The 17821-nt window shown below is 48.1% G+C and overlaps 1 non-coding gene across 1 annotated transcript; it reads left to right on the plus strand.

Moving 5' to 3' along the window:
* The first annotated feature begins 13622 nt into the window (after nt 1-13622).
* On the plus strand, nt 13623-13694 carry TRNAC-GCA. Its single transcript has one exon. It is a non-coding gene; the product is annotated as a tRNA-Cys (tRNA).
* Nucleotides 13695-17821: the final 4127 nt, after the last annotated feature.

The following is a 17821-nucleotide window of genomic DNA, read 5'->3' on the forward strand; positions in this document are numbered from 1 at the left end:
CTGGGGGTCATCAACACCCTCCTTTATAAAGATGCATGAAGTAAGGCATGAGAGAGTGGACGTGATGGCCCAAGAGCGCAGACTGGAAAGGATATGATATGTTCGTTTCCACTGAAATGTTCTAAAAGGATGGAAGGACATTAGGGCCAGTGGCCAGAGGCGGGGCAGAGGCCCCTGGGCTGGCGTGAAGGGCTGGAGAGGCAGCCAGTCAGGCCCTGACCTGCAGAACTGGCTGGAGAGCAGATTCAGATCCAGGAACAAGTCGTTAGGTGTGTGTGCGGGAAACACTTAAGTGCCAAGCCCGTCATAAATGCATGGGCAATCTCGGAAGGGGACGGCCTAGACACAGCACAGTTCTGCTTGCAGAGGTGGGATCTGGGCTGGAGGCTTTCACAGATTTGAGGCAGGAGGAAGGCCTTCCAGCTGTGGGTATTCTCGATGGCTGAAGCGTGGAAAGTGGGCCCAGCTGAATCCGGGATCAGTGCCTGATGTAATCTGTGAACTGGAGAAAGGGCTTGTGGAGAGAAAACGGAGCCAGACAGGCTGGCTGGGGGTAGACAGTGTTGTGGAGGGAGTCTGGGATCTGAGACTGGAGAGTGTGGAGTTTGAACTTGATCTTGTAGGAGATGCCATTGCCGACTGCTGAACAGGAGAGAGATGGGGGCAAGTGGGTATCAGGGGGCTGCTGCGATGGGAACGGTCCGGAGTCAGACTTGACGGGGAACCGGCAGTGGTCAGAGGATGGGTCTGTGGACTATCTGCTGCTGGGGGTGAGGAGTGTGACAGAGGAAACAGGGATGTTTGACACCTTGAAGAGATGTGAGCAGAGGTGTTCTGGAGAGGTTTGGTGGAAGTTCACTGCTGCTCAAATTCTTTACAAGTCTTGGAATTTGAGACCTTGAGGGTACCTGGGCTGTTCAGACCTGATCGGGAGACCCCCTCCCCTTCCTTGGCTCTAACCCCCTCCTCATGCTCATTCCTCCTTGCAGCCCAGCACCCTGGACTCCAGGTCACTCCTCCCTTTTCCTGACTCCTGGACACCTGTGTGATCCCCACTCTCCATCTGCCCAACAGCAGCCACAGACCAGCATCAAACAGAGGGGTCACTATAAGTATAGACGGACCCTGGAGTTGAACAGATGTGGATTTAAACATGATAGCTGTGTCACCTTGAACAAGCTAATTAACTGACCCTGTCCTCACCTGTGAACCGTGGACACTAAACCATTGTTCTGAGGCTTAATAACAACAAAGTAAATATGTAGCAAAGATGCTGACACATCCCAAGGTCTGAATGAAAGTTTGCTAATTTCAGATTAGTTTATGGCTGTGAAAGTCACTCAGTCATGTCCAACTCTTTGTGACCCCAAAGACTGTAACCTGCCAGGCTCCTCTGTCCATGGACTCCTCCAGGCCAGAATACTGGAGTGGGTAGCCGTTCCATTCTCCAGGGGATCTTCCCAACCCAGGGATTGAACCCAGGTCTCCCTCATCACAGGCCAACTCTTTAGCGTCTGAGCCACCCGGGAAGCCAATGATAGCTTAATTTTAGTAAAAGCAAAAGTTTGGGCAGGTAGTGAACTGGTGTTGTGTCCTAAAAGAATGAATCTCTGAGAAAGGCAATTTCCCCACCAGCCAGAAAATTACTTTGGTGGAAAGACGTTCAAGTTAAATCACACAGACAACTGCACTTAGTCTTGAAGTGGGAGTGGACAGGGATTTAAACTCACGTCTCAGCCACACGCCAGCACCTGCGGCGGGTAGGACCCACCTTCCTGGGTAGCAGGACCCTCGTGGCACTTCCCCAGGACCTTTAACTTATTAGAAGCCAGACTCAAATTCCTCAGTTGGCAGTTGGCATTGGTCCCCACGGGGTTGTGTGCCAAGAGAACAACTGCCATGTATTGAAGTCCTTTCACTTTTGAAGGTTTTACGTACCTTCTAAGGCCTTGTAGCTCGGATATGTACACCACATGCTCATAAGTGAAATGTTTGAGGCCCAGAGAGGTTTGGTTTGCTCAGAGTCACACAGCCATCATGTGGCAGAGCTAAGACGTGAACTCAAGCCATCTTGGCACCAAAGCCCAAGTGTTTGGCCTCATAACCAAATAACCTTTATGGTTATTGACAAAAGAGAAGTCGGAGCCCCTCTTTTCAAAATTACTCCATTTTACCATCAGATTTTAAAATTTAAGGTACAATCAGGGGAATCCGTATACCTAGCAGAATTTTGGCCTGTGCCGAACGTTTGCCAAAATCACACACGTAGCAAGAGAGTAAAAAAAAGAATCTTAGGGGCCAGAAAGGCCTTAGGGTCAGGGAGCCCCTGTCTGCAGCTGCAGAAACGGAGACGGGGAGGAGCGGGTGGTCGCTGCCCGCCGGCTGGCTCACCCAGGAGAGGGCAGTGAACGAGCCGGCCGCGGGACTGGCACTGGAGCAGGCGCTCGGCACCACGCAGACGCCGTACTTATGACACCCCTTGTGTGCAGAGCATTGTGCTGGGCTCCATGGAGAAACACAAAAGGATTAGGAGACCCTACGCTGCCTTGACAGCACTCAGAAGCCACCGCAGACTGCAGCCTGATTCTCCTTTGAGGCCTGTGCAGGCTGACGGAGACCTTTAGGCCGCTGTCAGGGGCAGGAAGGGCCACACTGCCGTCTCTCCCCTGACGCTCCTTTCAGGCAGGGTAGCTGTAACGAGCCAGGTGTCTGTGGGGACCTCTCCGGGGGCGGTGTTGTGGCGGCTCCTCAGATTAAGGGATCAAGGACGGAGGCCTCCAGGCCTTCCTGTTGCCAGGGCAACAGTGAGTCAGGCCGAGGCCTCTCCTCGGGCTTTCTGGAAAGCATTTTCAGCTGCTGAAGCCTCTTACTGTTTTCGCCCGGCGTCGTGGGGACTTCTAGATGTAGATTTGCAATCAGTTCTGCACTGACCACTTCTCGTTGGGTTCCTTGAAATGGGTGTTTTTAGTTAAAACACCAACTAACCCTTCTATTTCTGCTTTCTACCAAAGGTAACTCCAGGCTAAAATAATTTTTCAAGCAAGAAAAGACAGGAAGGAAGAAAGAAGGGAGACAAGGAAGGAAGGAAAGAGAGGGAAGGCAGGAGGGCAGAAGAAAAAACACTGAGTTAAATCAAGGGCTAAGATAGTAAGGGACCTACTGTGAAAACTTCCAGTCAGAAATCAGACCCTAGCCTTGAGTTTATTAGGCATTAATAGTGATTATCAGTATGATTCACTGGGTCCTACCATGTTCCCGACACTGTGCTAAGTAAATACTTTCATTTTCTCTTGGCTGCATAGTCCCTCTTACAGATAAAGTTCACAGAGGTGAAGCGATTAGCCCCAGGTCAGTCATGTGGTCAGAATTTAAACGTAGAGTGGGTGCTGCTAACTGCTGTTGTAGCCCGCCTCCCAGTTTCTTCTTCGTGGAACCTTAATACAGAAGGCAAAACAGTCCTTTTTCTCGAATTGCAGCTCTGACTCTCCCGTGGACACGGCAGACAGGCCAGGCCAGCCCAGCAACCTCGGGACAGCACCAGGCCCACCAAACACGAAGACAGAGATGCTGAGCGCCAAGCCAGCCCCCCTCGTTCTGGACCAAGTTCCCCTCTTCTGTGGGGACTTTGGGAAGAGGCTTAACTGCTCAGGCGAGGGGCTCCCTTTCTGTGTGTGTTTCTATGTTGGGACCTACGAAGCCATTCGACAGTCAGAGAAGGAGTTGGGCGACGGAGATGAGCACCAGGACCATGCATCTGCTCCACAATCAAACCGAATTCCTGCCCTAACTCACTCGTTTCGGGCTTGGGCTACCTCTTGGGTCCACACCATTCCTTCCGCTACAACCGATAAATGAAACTCACTGCTTCTCTTTGTGAAATTATCAAACCAGTTCTCAAAATAACTTGAAGACGATAAGACAGGAGCATCACTATTGACCGTTATCTAGGATAAGGAAAAGCTAATTTTTTTTTTTTTTTTTCAGTCTGTGGGATCTCAATTTCCAAGCCAGGGATTGAACCCGGGCCCCCTGCAGTGGAAGCACCGAATCCTAATCACTGGACCGCCAGGAAATTCCTGAAAAGTTGAATTTTAGTGACAAAATGTGCCAATGAAAATTTCTATCCTCACTAGCAATTTTATTTAAATAATGAATAGTGGGACAACAAATTGTTTCCTTCTAGAATCACTATAGTCTAATAAGCATAAAAGCTTTTTAAGAACTACATTCAATCAATTCTTTGTTTACAGAATACACAAATACTAAAGTTACGCCCTCAAAGGACTGAAATTCACTGGATTTCAATTGAGCTAAATTCAATTAAGAAAATTAAACAGGTTATGAAGCATGACATTTGCTTTTCTTCCACTGAAAGTATGATCCAAGAACCATGGTTCCATGGCCAAATTTTCTGCACATCAAGTATACAAATTCTAAAACCTAAGATAAAAAATTGGGGTGTGTATTATCTTACATGGATTGAGTATCATCACTGAAAATCGCCTCATTGATTTTGTCCAAAAGCAAAAGCAGCAAGTTGGTTTGCAAAGCAACACCCTAAACAATTTAATAACAAATGTCCAATTAAAGTTATTACTCATTTCCCACTCTATCTTGAATTTATCAATGCCTTACCAAGCCAAAGGTTTGTGACACATTTTGAAATAAGTTTGGAAAAAAATTAAACCTCATGTCTCATAGTACTACTAAAAAAGTCGACATCCAAGTAACATCAACCTCTAGTATATTTAATTCAAAGGGTAGACATATTGAGAAGAAATAGACACATTTTTCTTGCCCAGATCTGTGCCAGCTCTTCAGAGTCTAGCAATAAGCATAAACTAAACTGCATACAAACATGCTTGGGTGTTCATTTTACCAAAAGGATTAACTTGCCTTAGCATGTTATTGTCATATAACTGAATTTCAGAATTTAATTTACAACACTTCCCCCCCCCAAATGAAAATAGCATTGTTGTTTTTTTTACTTACTGTAAAGGAAACGTCTGAGTCCCAGAGAATAAAAACTTATCTCTGAATTGAATGAGCCCGTTATTTCTCCAAGAGAAAGTATTAAGTCTCATCCGTAAACGTACCAGAAGAGGTTCATTTTATTTACCACCCAGTAGGAAGACTTGAAGCCGTCTCCGCACCTGTGAAATTAAACGGCTTGCTTGGAAGTGTTCCCTCTCTCTCTGTAAAAACTAAATCTATATTTTAGAAACTCTTTCAGAGTCAGGACACAAAATCTTCATCAAATTTGTAACGATCAGCCAAGTTTTCTGCACGTCATCTGTCTGTTTTCAAGCTTTTGGTTTTAGCCCCAGAATTCCCTGTTTAAATAAAACCATTTTCAGAAGCTAAATATGTAAAATAGTTGGAGGCAGAGGGGCTGGGGTTGGGGGCGGGGTGGGCTGCTAAACCCACCTGTTCAGCCCTCCCAGCCTTGGGGGCTGCACTGAGGGGGTCTCTGAGAAGGAAGCTGCTTTAAACCCCACCCCATGCCCCCTCCCCACCACAAGTTCTGTCAACCCCCTCCCTTGCTTCAGTATTTCCCAGCCTCAATCCAAACTGTGTGTTTAATGTATCCATTGACACATTCTGTGCTTACTCCTTTGATAGGGCACAGGGTTTAAGCTGATTTCTTCCTTTTAGGATACACCTACACGTCTACTGGAGAAGGAAATGGCAAGCCACTCCAGTATTCTTGCCTGGGAAATCCCATGGGCAGAGATGGCAAGCCACTCCAGTATTCTTGCCTGGGAAATCCCATGGGCAGAGAAGCCTGGCCGGCTACAGTCCATGGGGTCACAAGAGTTTTGGACGTGTCTGAGCAACTCAACAGCACCTCTCTAGTCTTTATAACTTCTACATTACCAGGCAGATGTCCGTATCAGGTTCTGCAGTGAGTCCCTATAAATCTCACCAGAGAAGTCTGGCGGGCTAACACCCACCACGAATTCCTGGAAGGCTGAAGGAAATAGCAGCACAGATGTCCAGAAAAGCCCTGTCAGAAGCTGTAAGGATCCCAGAAGTTATTTTTACAGCCATCACTTACTTCCACTGCAGAGGCAAGGGAGGATCAGGCCAAGTTGCAGCCCAAGGACCTCGAACACACAACCTGACTGCGGAGGGCAGGGGGTTGGGAGGGAGCTTTGAGGGTCTCTCTCCTCTGGGCTGTACTGGGCTCCAGGGCGTCCCATCCCTGGCATGGGCCCTGGGCAGCCTACATGTACTCGACCTTCTCAAGGGCAGGCTTCAGGTCATCCCCATGCTGGCTCCAGCATCTGGTCCAAGCAAGGCACTCTACTGTTAAATTAACCAGGGAATAAGACACAGGTGAAAATGTGCAGGAAAGAAACAAGTAAAATACACAAATAAAACCCAGAACTTCTGTCCAGTTGGGATGCAGATGATTTCCTCATTCAAGCTAATCCAAGCCTGTAAAAGATGGCACAGAAAATTTATCCTTCCCTCTGATATCTCAGCCCAAATATCAGGTAGAGTCCCCAGGTCACTGCCTGATCCTCTTAACCAGTCGCAGGGTGGCTTAGGATGATGACAGAAATCCCTCTGGGCTGCCCTGCCTGTCCAAGGAAGGTCACCCAGCGACCCGATAAGGAGTCCAAGGGCAGGCAGGCAGCAGAGCTGGACTGCAGGGGCACGGAGGAGTGCCATCTCCCTGGCATTCAGGGAGGCCTCCCCCCTTTCCGGGGCTGGCTAAGCTGTTAGACTGTCACTCCTGTGTTTGCACAGGACAGCAGCGATTCCAGGGGCAACACGTAACATGCACACACACACTGGGACCCCCTGTGTAGAGTCCTCTCCCAATCCCAGGCCCCCAGCCCCTTGAAGACTTCCCTGGGGACACTGCAAGCCCGCCTGGGCTCCCTGGGGGTACAGCCGCACCTGTCCTCAGCCTCTCTCTCCGGCCTCCCAGGTCCATCAATCTGGGCCCCAAGAGTCAGCCCCTGTGAAATGGGAACAGCGTCTGTCTCCCCAGGGCTCTGTGAGCGACGCCGCAGGATGATGGAGCCAGGCCTTAATTTTAATCTATATATTTTTAAGTTACAGATTGGATTTTTATAGCTTTATATAGTTATGTTCTAAATAAATGTGTATTATTTTGTAAACCTAATTTCTAGGGACCTGCATTTTTCAGATTCCTCGGTCGACCCGACCCCTCCCCGCTCACCAGCCAGCCCGAACTCCCTGAGCGCGCGCAGGCCACCGCCAGGCCCTGGGCCTCGCTGGGGCGCGGGCGCCACGTGGGACGGCGGCCGGCGCGTGCTGCCCCCTGCCGGCCAGAGCCCGGAGCCCGGAGGCCGCCGCGCCGCACCTGGCCGCCCGCGGCCGCTCTAGGAACGCGGGGGCCTCTCGGTGGTGGCGCGGGGCCGCCGTCGCGCGCCCAGGAAGAGGCTGTGCCGGGAGCCCGGGGTCCACTGCGCGGGATCTTCTCGTAGGCGCGCCCGGCCTCCCCTACCGAGCTGGCGGTCCCCCCTACCGAGCTGGCGGCCCGGCGCCGTCCTGGCGCGCCCGGGGACCAGCCCTCTGGGGCCGAAGCCGCTCTGGTTTTCTTGTGTTTCTGCCCCCCGCCCCCGCCACGCTCCGGCCGGCCCCCGAGCGTCGCGGGGCGCGTTCTTTGTGCAGATCCGGGTGCTAGGAGCCCGCGGGTGCGGAGGGGAGGCCTCGGCTCTGAGGAGAGCGGCGCGCCGAGACGTGCCCCACCCCGAGGGCTCCAAGCCGCTCCGAGGAGAAGCGCGGAAAGGAAATCCCCGCGAGTCGCGGGGAACGAAGGAGGAAGGGGTGGCCCCCGCAATGGACCCGGGAATTAGAGACGCGGACCCTGTCCCGCACTGCGCTCTGTTTCGCCCACTTTTCTCCGACTCGAGTCGGTTAAGCTAGTGGCAGATGTATTTACACCAGGCGGAGGCGGACCTAGAGAAGCTGACGGTGGGCCCCGACTGGTTATTTGTTTGCTTCTTGATGTATTTTCCAATATGTGTAGTTATTTCCAAGAGTTGGCATTGCCCTGTCAAAGGGTATTGGCTTTTTTTTTTTTTTTTAAAGGCTTTTGATGTTTGTTACCAAACCGTTCTCCAGGAGGGACACCGGCTCAGCTTCTTGTGGGGTGGAGGGAAGGTTAGGTAGGGTACCGGCTGGCCAAGCTGGGAAACCGGGAAGGTGGTCCCTTGGGCAGGATGGGGGTTGAGAATCACCCGGTATTTAAAGGCCACATGTGATGACCAGGTCAGGCAGTGTCTTGGAGACCGTGCCCTGGGTCATACTGAGGGGCGGACTCTAAGTAGATGTCGGCGCTTCTGGAACACTGGGCAGCCAGAGGGAGCCTTTACAAGTGCAGGTCCTCTCTTGGCTCTGTGAGTGAAATCCAAAATTCCATCAGGACCCTGCCTGCCTCTCGAGCCCTAGGCTGGGAATCGTATTAGTTCCCTAGGGCTATGTAACAAAGTACCAGAAACTGAGTGGCTTCACACGACAGAAATTTATTGGCTAAAAAAGTCCCAAATCAAGGTTAGGTGGTAGGACGGTTGGTTCTTCCTGGAGGCTCTGAGGGAGACTGTTCCACGCCCCAGTCCTCCCTTCACTGCGAGCAACCCCACGTGTCCCCAGGCCTGTGGACACATCACTCCTGCGTCTGTCCTCACCCGGCATTCTCATGTGTCTCTAGTTCTGTGTCTCTTTGTATAAGGACAATCGTCATGTTAGATAAAGGACTCACCCGGATCCTGTACGACTTCATCCTACTTAACTATCTGCAAGGACCCTACTGCCAAGGAGTGCCACATCCCAGGTTCCTGAAAGGACAAGGGTTTGAGGGGACACTGCCCAACCCACAAGAGCCCGTCCCCTCTCCCCGAACTCCAGCATCCTGCCTTCTCTCCATTCCCCTGGCTCAGCCCCAACCCCCTCGCCCATCCTGGACCACCGGTGTCCACCTCATGTCCCCTCCTGCAGGGTGTTCTGGAGATGTCACTGCCTCGGGGAAGCTCTCTCCAGCTGCACAGACGAGGGTCGCCCTGTTCTTTTTTTCGGGCTCCCGGCACTCATCACGAGGACATCTGAGGAAGTGCATGAGTCACAGCGTGTCGCTCTCCCATGGGCCTGCTCCTCTGGAAAGTCGCCCCCGTGACAGCAGGAGCCAGGCTGCCTGGGTGAACACGAACAAACCGAAACTCGTGGCCATAGGCGCTTACAGACTGAGCTGGGGAGTCTGTCTCAATCGGACAGACCCTGTGTTGGGCCCACTGAAGAGCCCATCAGGAAGGTCTCCAAAGCAGTGGCCCCTGGACCCAAAGGGAAACAGACCTGCAGTCAGTGCAGGCTCCACTCCTACCCCGTCAAAACTTACAAGACTTCTGTAGGCTGCCCCTACCCCATCTCAGTGCCCTCTGCTCGTATCTCTGTCTTGTCCCTTTATACTGTTTACATTCCTCCATCCATCCTGCCAAGCCAGCTCCCTCTTAGGGCCTTGGTGGTCTCTACCCACAGCCCAGAGTGCTCTGCATCCAAATTTCTACACTCTGGCTTCTTACCATTCAGACTTCAGCTCCAATCATCACTTCCTGATGACCCCATCTCACTACCGCCCCATCCTGTCATCTTCCATCACATCCACCTGCTTTATTTTCCTACGACATTTTCAGTATCCGAAATGATTTTGCTCATTTGTTTGTTTTCCTGTTTGTCATTCTAACCTCTCGGGATATAAGCTCTATGAAGTCCTTGTTTGCCTGTTCGCTGCTGAACCCTCAGTGCCAGACTAGAACCCAGAACACCGTGGGTGCTTCCCAAGTGTTTGTTGAATGACTAAATGACAGTTAACCCCTCCAGTATCTGTTTTTCAGTCTACAAAATGGGTATAATCTGAGCTACTTCATAGGAAATAATAATTGTACCTACCTCAAAGGGAGGATTGGAAGAGGTACGTGCAGTACCGGCAAAGTAGTAAACACTCAACATATTGGAGCCTTTATCAATATTTTAGATTGACATCCAGCCTAACATGGAGGGGGACCATAGGGCAGATGTGTCGGTAACTATTTCAGATCCCTGGGGGTGATTACAGAGGCTGATTCAACCCTCCTGTTCCTTCAGTTACCCAACCTTTACTACAAAAGGATGGAAGAAGTATAGTAACAGCCCAGAACTTAGACCAAGAGGTCTTGAAATTGAGTGTCTTGGAAATTTTCTGAGACTGTGTCCTCATCTGCAAAATGGACATAATTATTCCTTATCAAAGCTTACATGGGTTATATGTAAATTATAATGCATATTTCCCAAATTAGTATCCAGATTTTTTGTCTTAAAGCAATTATTGATTAATTATATCATAGCAAATGGTATTGCTTGCAATTACTAGAAGGGAATACGCTTAAATTTGTTTTTTTTTCCTGATTTTGAAAGTAATACATTATATTGCAGAAAATTTGGAGGATGTAGAAAGTATGAAGACGAAAGTTTTAAAATCAGCCATAATCCCCCCTGCTTTTAGTCCTCATCTTTATGCCCCGGAATGAACGATGCAAATGTAAATGCATCGGCAAGAGGAACAGTGACGCCAGCAGGTCCATGGACTTGGGCATCCCAGCAGGTAGGTTCACTTCCCGAAAAGCCGTGGAAAGTACCTGCGTGATGGAGTCTCAGGAATGACTAGGCGGGAGAAGAGGTCAGGAGGAGGGACTGGTCTTTTGAGGCTGTGGCCTGAGAAGGGCATTTGAGTATAGATTAAGAGGCCTGATTCAGATTCAGAAATATTTGCACGTCCTTAAAAACAATTTTTTTTTTACATTTCTAGGTAGTTTATGAAAATAAAACATTACTGAAAATATTTTTACATTTGAGATAATGCTCTCTGTCATTTAAACACAATCCCCTGGCTTTAAAAATATCAGTGACCTTGTCATTCATTCAACTGAGCTGTTCCCTTCTTCCCTGCATTGGGGTTTTTTAAACCTCCCTTGGAGATTCTAATGGTGCTTCCCAGGTGGCTGGTGGTAAAGAATCCACCTGCCAATGCAGGAGATGCAAGAGTCACAGGTTCGACACCTGGGTCAGGAAGATCCCCTTGCATAGGAAATGGCAACTTACTCCAGTGTTCTTGCCTGGAAAATTCCATGTACAAAAGAGCCTGGCAGACTACAGTCCATGGCATAGAAAAGAGTTGGACATGACTGAGTGACTGAGCATGTGCACACACACCCACAGATTCTAATATGGTGAGGACTGAGAAACGACAGCATGTAATTTATGCATTGTTGTGAACTATATGAAATTTAAATAGCTCGTGGGATCTTAGTTCCCCAACTAGAGAGTGAACCGGTGCCCCCTGCAGTGTGAAGTCCTCACCACTGGACTGCCAGGGAAGTCCCAATAGTTTTTGATCATGGAGATATAGCATACCTCACTTAACTATCTCTTTAGTATTGGGCATAGCAGTTTCTATTTTGTTTGCTTAAATATTTTAAATAACACAGGGTCTTATATATCCTTGAGCCAACGTTTGTTCACATTTCAGGTTTTTCTAAGGATGGATTCCAACAAAGGAAATTACTACCAAGTCAAAGGGAATTAATTATTTTAACTAATCTCTGGTTTGACACTGCCCTTCCCCTCAAGAAAGATTGTGTACCAATTTACAGTCCCAATGTATACTACTATGATAATATTATTTTAATTTTTTCCTCATTTGATAGGTGGTAAATGTTATATTTTAATTTGCATTTCTTTGGTCTGAGATCTACCCTGATTCACTGAAAGGAAGCCCAGGTGGCACAGTGGTAAAGAAACTGCCTGCAGTGCAGCAGACTTACAGGACACTTCCACAAGTCACAAGTTCAATCCCTCAGTCAGGAAGATCCCTTGGAGTAGGAGATGGCAATCTGCTCTAGTATTATTGCCTGGAAAACTTCCATGGACAGAAGAGCCTGGCAGGCTACAGCCCATGGAGTCCCAAAGAGTCAGACGCAACTGAGTATGCACCATCAATGCATTGATGGCCTAAGTGGGCCCTTTACACGTTAATTTATTTGCAATAGTTTGTGGTAAATTACAAAAATATTTTCCCAACTTGCCATTAATCTCCCAGTTTTGTTCATATTCCTAAACTCTTCATGTTTATGTAGCCAAAACTACTGATATTTTCTGTTGGAATTTCTTCCATACCCTCCCTGCTGTTCAGACATTAGTTAGGTATTCAGTTATATTCTCTTCTCCTATATGTTTGGTTTTGTTATACACAATGCTTTAATCCTCTTGGGCTGTGTTTTGATGTACAAAAAGAAGGTGCGTTGCTACTTTAATTATTTTTTCCCAAATAGCTAATTAAACTCTCCCAGTTTCATTTATGTAAATAACCTTTCCTTTCCCGTCTGAATTCACGACTGCTCTAACTCTGGGCAGTAAAGCACGGGGTTAAGTGTGTGGGCTCCAGCGCCAGGCGGCCTGAGTTTGCATCCGGCTGAGTAATCACGTCTCCTTGGACAGCTTACTGCACATCCCTGCGCCTTTGGTTCCTCCGCTCTGCCGCCGGGGTACTGATCACAGCTCTGCGTCAGAGGGTTGTTGTGACACAGCTCAGGCACTTGTGACGATCTTTCATCACGTTTGTAATGTTTTCCCGGGTCCGGGTGTCAGGTGTTCTGTCCTTCTGCTGTTTTAGATGTTCTAACAATTACAACGGAGAAGGCAGTGGCACCCCACTCCAGTACCCTTGCCTGGAAAATCCCATGGACGGAGGAGCCTGGTAGGCTGCAGTCCATGGGGTCGTTAAGAGTCGGACACGACTGAGCGACTTCACTTTCACTTTTCACTTTCCTGCATTGGAGAAGGAAATGGCAACCCACTGCAGTGTTCTTGCCTGGAGAATCCCAGGGACGGGGGAGCCTTGTGGGCTGCCGTCTATGGGGTCGCACAGAGTCGGACACGACTGAAGCGACTTAGCAGCAGCAGCAGCAACAATTACAATGGAAATGTCCTCCCGTATCGCTCCTGTTATACTCACAATTTTCTTAGCTTCCTATTTCATTTTTGGAAATAAATGGTCTGCCTTGTATATATTAGGCCTGGTCTTCCGATTACTTCTCAAGGAATGAGTTTGAAAAAAGGGCACTGCTTGATTGGGCTGGAGGAAGGAGGAATAGTCGAGGTCTGGCGGTTAGGAGAGCAGAGCCCTGAGGGGCTTGGAGGGCGGTGGGAAGAGGAAGGATAGGCAGTGAAGAAGAGGAGACGGAGGACGAGACCGTAGGGCAAAGGGCAGATAGAGCAGGACGAACAAGGCGGGCCGGGCTCGGACCCGAGTTTGGCAGTGTGGGAGAGTTCCGAGCCACCTGCGTTTTCTCCTGGTAACCCGAGAGTGCCTCAACCTCTGCACTTCCGGGTCAGAGGGCCTCAACCTCTGCACTTCCGGGTGTGGGCTGAAGACCGTGACCAAATCAATCTTCCCACCAACCTGAAGAGGAAGACCGGTTGGGTTTCAGAGCAGGAGGACCAGTCTGGAATGACCATGGGTGTTGGAGCCCATGGCAGGGGCTGTGGAGTTTGGCAGGGTCCAGATGTAGCTACAGCAGCATAAAGGTATGAGTTGAGAGTGTCATATAACATTAGGGGGTATAGCTCAGGGGTAGAGCATTTGACTGCAGATCAAGAGGTCCCCGGTTCAAATCCGGGTGCCCCCTTCTTATGTTCCATTTTGGAGTTTGGCATAGTCGACCTTCCTTGCGTCCCTGTAACTCTCCCTGTAGTTCAAGCAACCCGTGCACCCTGAAAACAACACTCACCGACTCTTTCCCATCAGAAGAGAGATTCCTTCCTGTCTTTGCACTGTCGTTTCATCCCCACAGGAGACCCACAAGATCAGGATTTGGGGATGACCGGCAATCCAATCCTTTCAGCCCACCAGCCAGGTTGGTTTTCCCAAGGCCAAGGTCTCCACCAGTGCTCCCTCCAGAAACGGAATGCAAGCTACATATCTGAATTTACATTCACTAGTAGCCACCTTAAATATTTAAAGTAAAAAAGGGAAGATGGGTGAAGGGGGGTCAAAAGGTACAGAATTACATAAATAAGTCTTGGGGTGCAATGTACAGCATGGTGACTATAGTCACTATATTAACAATATTTTATTGTATATTTGAAAGTTGCTAAGAGAGTAGATCTTGAAAGTTCTCATAACAAGGGGGGAAGTGTAACTATGTGAGGTGCCTGATGTTAACTAGACTTATTGTGGTGATCATTTGTCAATATATACATGTATCAAATCATGTTGTACACCTTTGATATTACATTGTATATCAATTATATCTCATTAAAACTGGGAAATGTTTTCATAAAAATAAAGTAAAACGACATCAGCAAAACGAATCTCCTATTGTGGAGGGGGCATGCTCTGCAGCTTGTGGGATCTTCGTTCCCCAATCAGGGAGCAAACCCCCGCACTCTGAAAGTGCCAAGTCCTAACCACTGGGCCACCAAGGAATGCCCCAACCCTCCACATTTTAAAATCCAGTATATCCAAAACATACTCATTTCAGCATATGACCAATATAAAACTTTATAAATGAGGTAAATCTTTGAAATCTGGCTGCAGTGTCCTCTTAAGGCACCTGCTTATCTGGACCAGCCACCTGTGGACTGGGGACACTCTGCAGCACGGGAAACCTCACTGGCTTCTTGCCGTTTTCAAGGAAATGGGGAGCCAGGTGCTGGTCAGGGTCCCAGGAGGCTCCTCTTGCTCCCCAGGGTGTGATGGATGGAAAGAGCCCCAGGGAGGAGCCATTGCCCCACCTTCCTCATTATCACAAGGGAAGTTAGCCAGGAGCAGGGAGGGCTGCTCCCCACAGGACAGATGTAAGACCGGAATCCAAGGTGGCTCTGGGGAGACATAGGAGACCCACAGGTTTCCAGGTCCCTGGACAGCCTCTTTCAATTGTCTTTTTTCTGCAGACCAAGTATGTGTAATGAAAATACTTCTGATTCAGGTGCTGGAGTAACCAGTAAGCTCAGAGCAAAGTAGGCTAATTGAAAAGTATTCTCAGAGACTTCCCTGGTAGTCCCATGGTTAAGATGCTATGCTCCCAATGCCTGGGTCACAGGTTCAATCCTTGGTTGGGGAGTTACAACCAGACATGCTACATGGTGTATAGCCAAAACACAAAAGAAAAATTTTAAAAATATTAAGAAGCACTTTTAAAAGTACCCAGTTGCAATTTTCTTATATTGCAGTATATAAACATTTTTGCCACATAATTTCACAGGTCTTTCTTGTCTTTTTGCTTCCCTTCAAAGTCCATTTCTTTAATTTTTTAAATTAATGGCCACATCATGTGGCATGTGGGATCTTATTTCCCAAACCAGGGATTGAAACTTTGTCCCCTGCATTGGGAGCACAGAGAGTCTTAACCACTGAACAGCCAGGCAAGTCCCTCAAAGTACATTTCTTCTACAAAAATATTTGTTAGACAAAGCTCTTGAGATGAGTATGATTCTCCTGAATATTTCACCAAATTTAGATGTTGTAAAGTCCCAAGCTTTGAAAATTTCATTCCCTTCAGGTACAGAATGTAAATTTATTCAATTGAAACGAAGAACTTCAGCCAAAGATTCTTTTGAGACTTTGTAAGCACAATTTTAGAAATTCAGAACTAACTCTTGCACACCATGTGAACTTTCATTGTTTAATGTGCTCAGTTTCTCTCTTGCTTTTGCAAGACGTCTCAATGTCTTTCTGTTTGCAAATTTTATTTTCATTTATTGCAACTCTCTAAAGGTTTCAAAAGCTGAAGTTCTGGGGCACACCATTTGTTGAAAACTTTGATTAAGGATTTCCAACAGGTCTGTGTAAGTGTAGTGTGTTAGTCGTTCAGTCATGTCTGACTCTTTTCGACCCCATGGACTGTAGCCCACCAGGCTCCTCTGTCCATGGGATTCTCCAGACAAGAATACTAGAGTGGGTGGCCATTCCCTTCTCCAGGGGATCTTCCTGACCCAGGAATCGAACCTGGGTCTCCTGCATTACAGGCAGATTCTTTACCATCTGAGCCACCAGTGGAGGTTTGTGCAAAACACAATTCTGGGTGCATATTTTTACAAAAAAAAAAAAAGGTTTAATACCAATACCATTGCAGAACACTTGGGTTAATTTCACAAAGCAGTTCTTCAAAGGCTCAAACATTTCTAAAATCTTAGTGCTACTGGGGACAGATGTGTCTAAGACAGTGACTATACTGGTAGACCTACAATACAGGTCTGTTCAGTAACTATTTGTACTTTCTTACACACACTGCTAGGTTTCTCAGGCGGCACTAATGGTAAAGAACCCACCTGCCGATGTAGGAGACATAAGAGCTTCAGGTTTGAGTTTGATCCCTGAGTTAGGAAGATCCCGTGGAGGAGGAAATGGCAACCCACTCCAGTATCTTCGCCTGGAGAATCCCATGGACAGAGGAGCCTATTGGACTACAGTTCATGGGGTCGCAAAGAGTCAGACACCACTGAAGCGACTTACCACGCACACCCACATGCAGCCATCATGAAATCTTTTCTTGTATTAAATCAGCCGTGTCACAAAAACAATTTAGTTTTTTAAAAACTTAAAAACAATTCAGCTTTTATATAAATTGGTCGAATATCACAGCCTGTTTAGATACACTTGTGAATTATGTGTGCACCACCGTGCCCACAACATTTCTGCTTCATTTGTTTAGAACTTACTGACAGCATCCCTGCTAAGAACATTGTTTACATTAAAATCTTGGGCTTCAAAACTTGCGTTCTTTTATTATTATAGCAAAAACAAAGTTCTATCTTCTACTGAATTCACTCCCCGCTCCCTTTTTTTTGCTTTTTCCTGATGGACCAGGGATTGAACCTGGGCCCCCAGCATTGGTGGGGGGCAGAGTCTTAACCACTGGGCCACCAGGGAAGTCCTACTGAACTCTTAAATGGAGTTTATAACAGCCTTGACAATGTCAGGTATTTCACCTTGGACAAAATGAACTTCCAAAGCTTCATTTTGATTCCATGAACTGGATGCTGAGACAACAGACCCAAAAGCAGGACCGTCCCCAGAGACAGACTTAAGTGGCCCCGTCTAACCAGACTGATGTAGTTCCTCAGCTTATCAGCTCGTGTTCCCTGGGATGTGGGTGCTCCTCAGAAGGGCTCCTCTCGCTGGCTGGTGGAAGAGGGGTGGGATTCATGAAAGAGAGGAGGCTTGACAAGATTCTGGAGCAGAAGTCAAAACCTCTGGGCCTGGTCCTGACTCTGTGGGCAGCCTGGATGTGCCCAGGCATGAAGGGGACCGCAGACTAGTGCTTCTCAGTGGTTTGAGTTCCCCTACGATTCTTTCAAAGTTTCTATTCACATTTTAATAACAGTCTTAACTGTCTTAATATAGGTACACGGTGGCTGGTTTGCAGGGCCATTTTATAATCAGAGCCCAGTGTGATGCATGTACTCAAGTTTCTAATCATGTTGTCATGTGCTCAGTCGCTCAGTCGTGACTCTTTGTGACCCCATGGCCTGTAGCCCCCAGGCTCCTCTGTTCACGAGAGTCTCCAGGAAAGAATACCGGAGTGGGTTGCCATGCCCTGTCACCATGCCTCACTGTAACACTGATGACCAAAGATCAGAGGCCGACTTTGAAAGCAGCTCTTGTGCCCCTTCCCTCTTTGCCCATTTCTGTCCCCCTCTAACTTTTTTTTTAAGAATTATTTATTTTTTTGCCCACAGCATGCAGAATCTTGGTTCCTGACCAGGAATTGAACCTATGTCCCCTGCAGTGGGCATGTGATTCTTAACCACT

This window comes from Bison bison, unplaced genomic scaffold (genome assembly GCF_000754665.1).
Source record: "Bison bison bison isolate TAMUID 2011002044 unplaced genomic scaffold, Bison_UMD1.0 scf7180017864191, whole genome shotgun sequence".
Taxonomy (NCBI): Eukaryota; Metazoa; Chordata; class Mammalia; order Artiodactyla; family Bovidae; genus Bison; species Bison bison.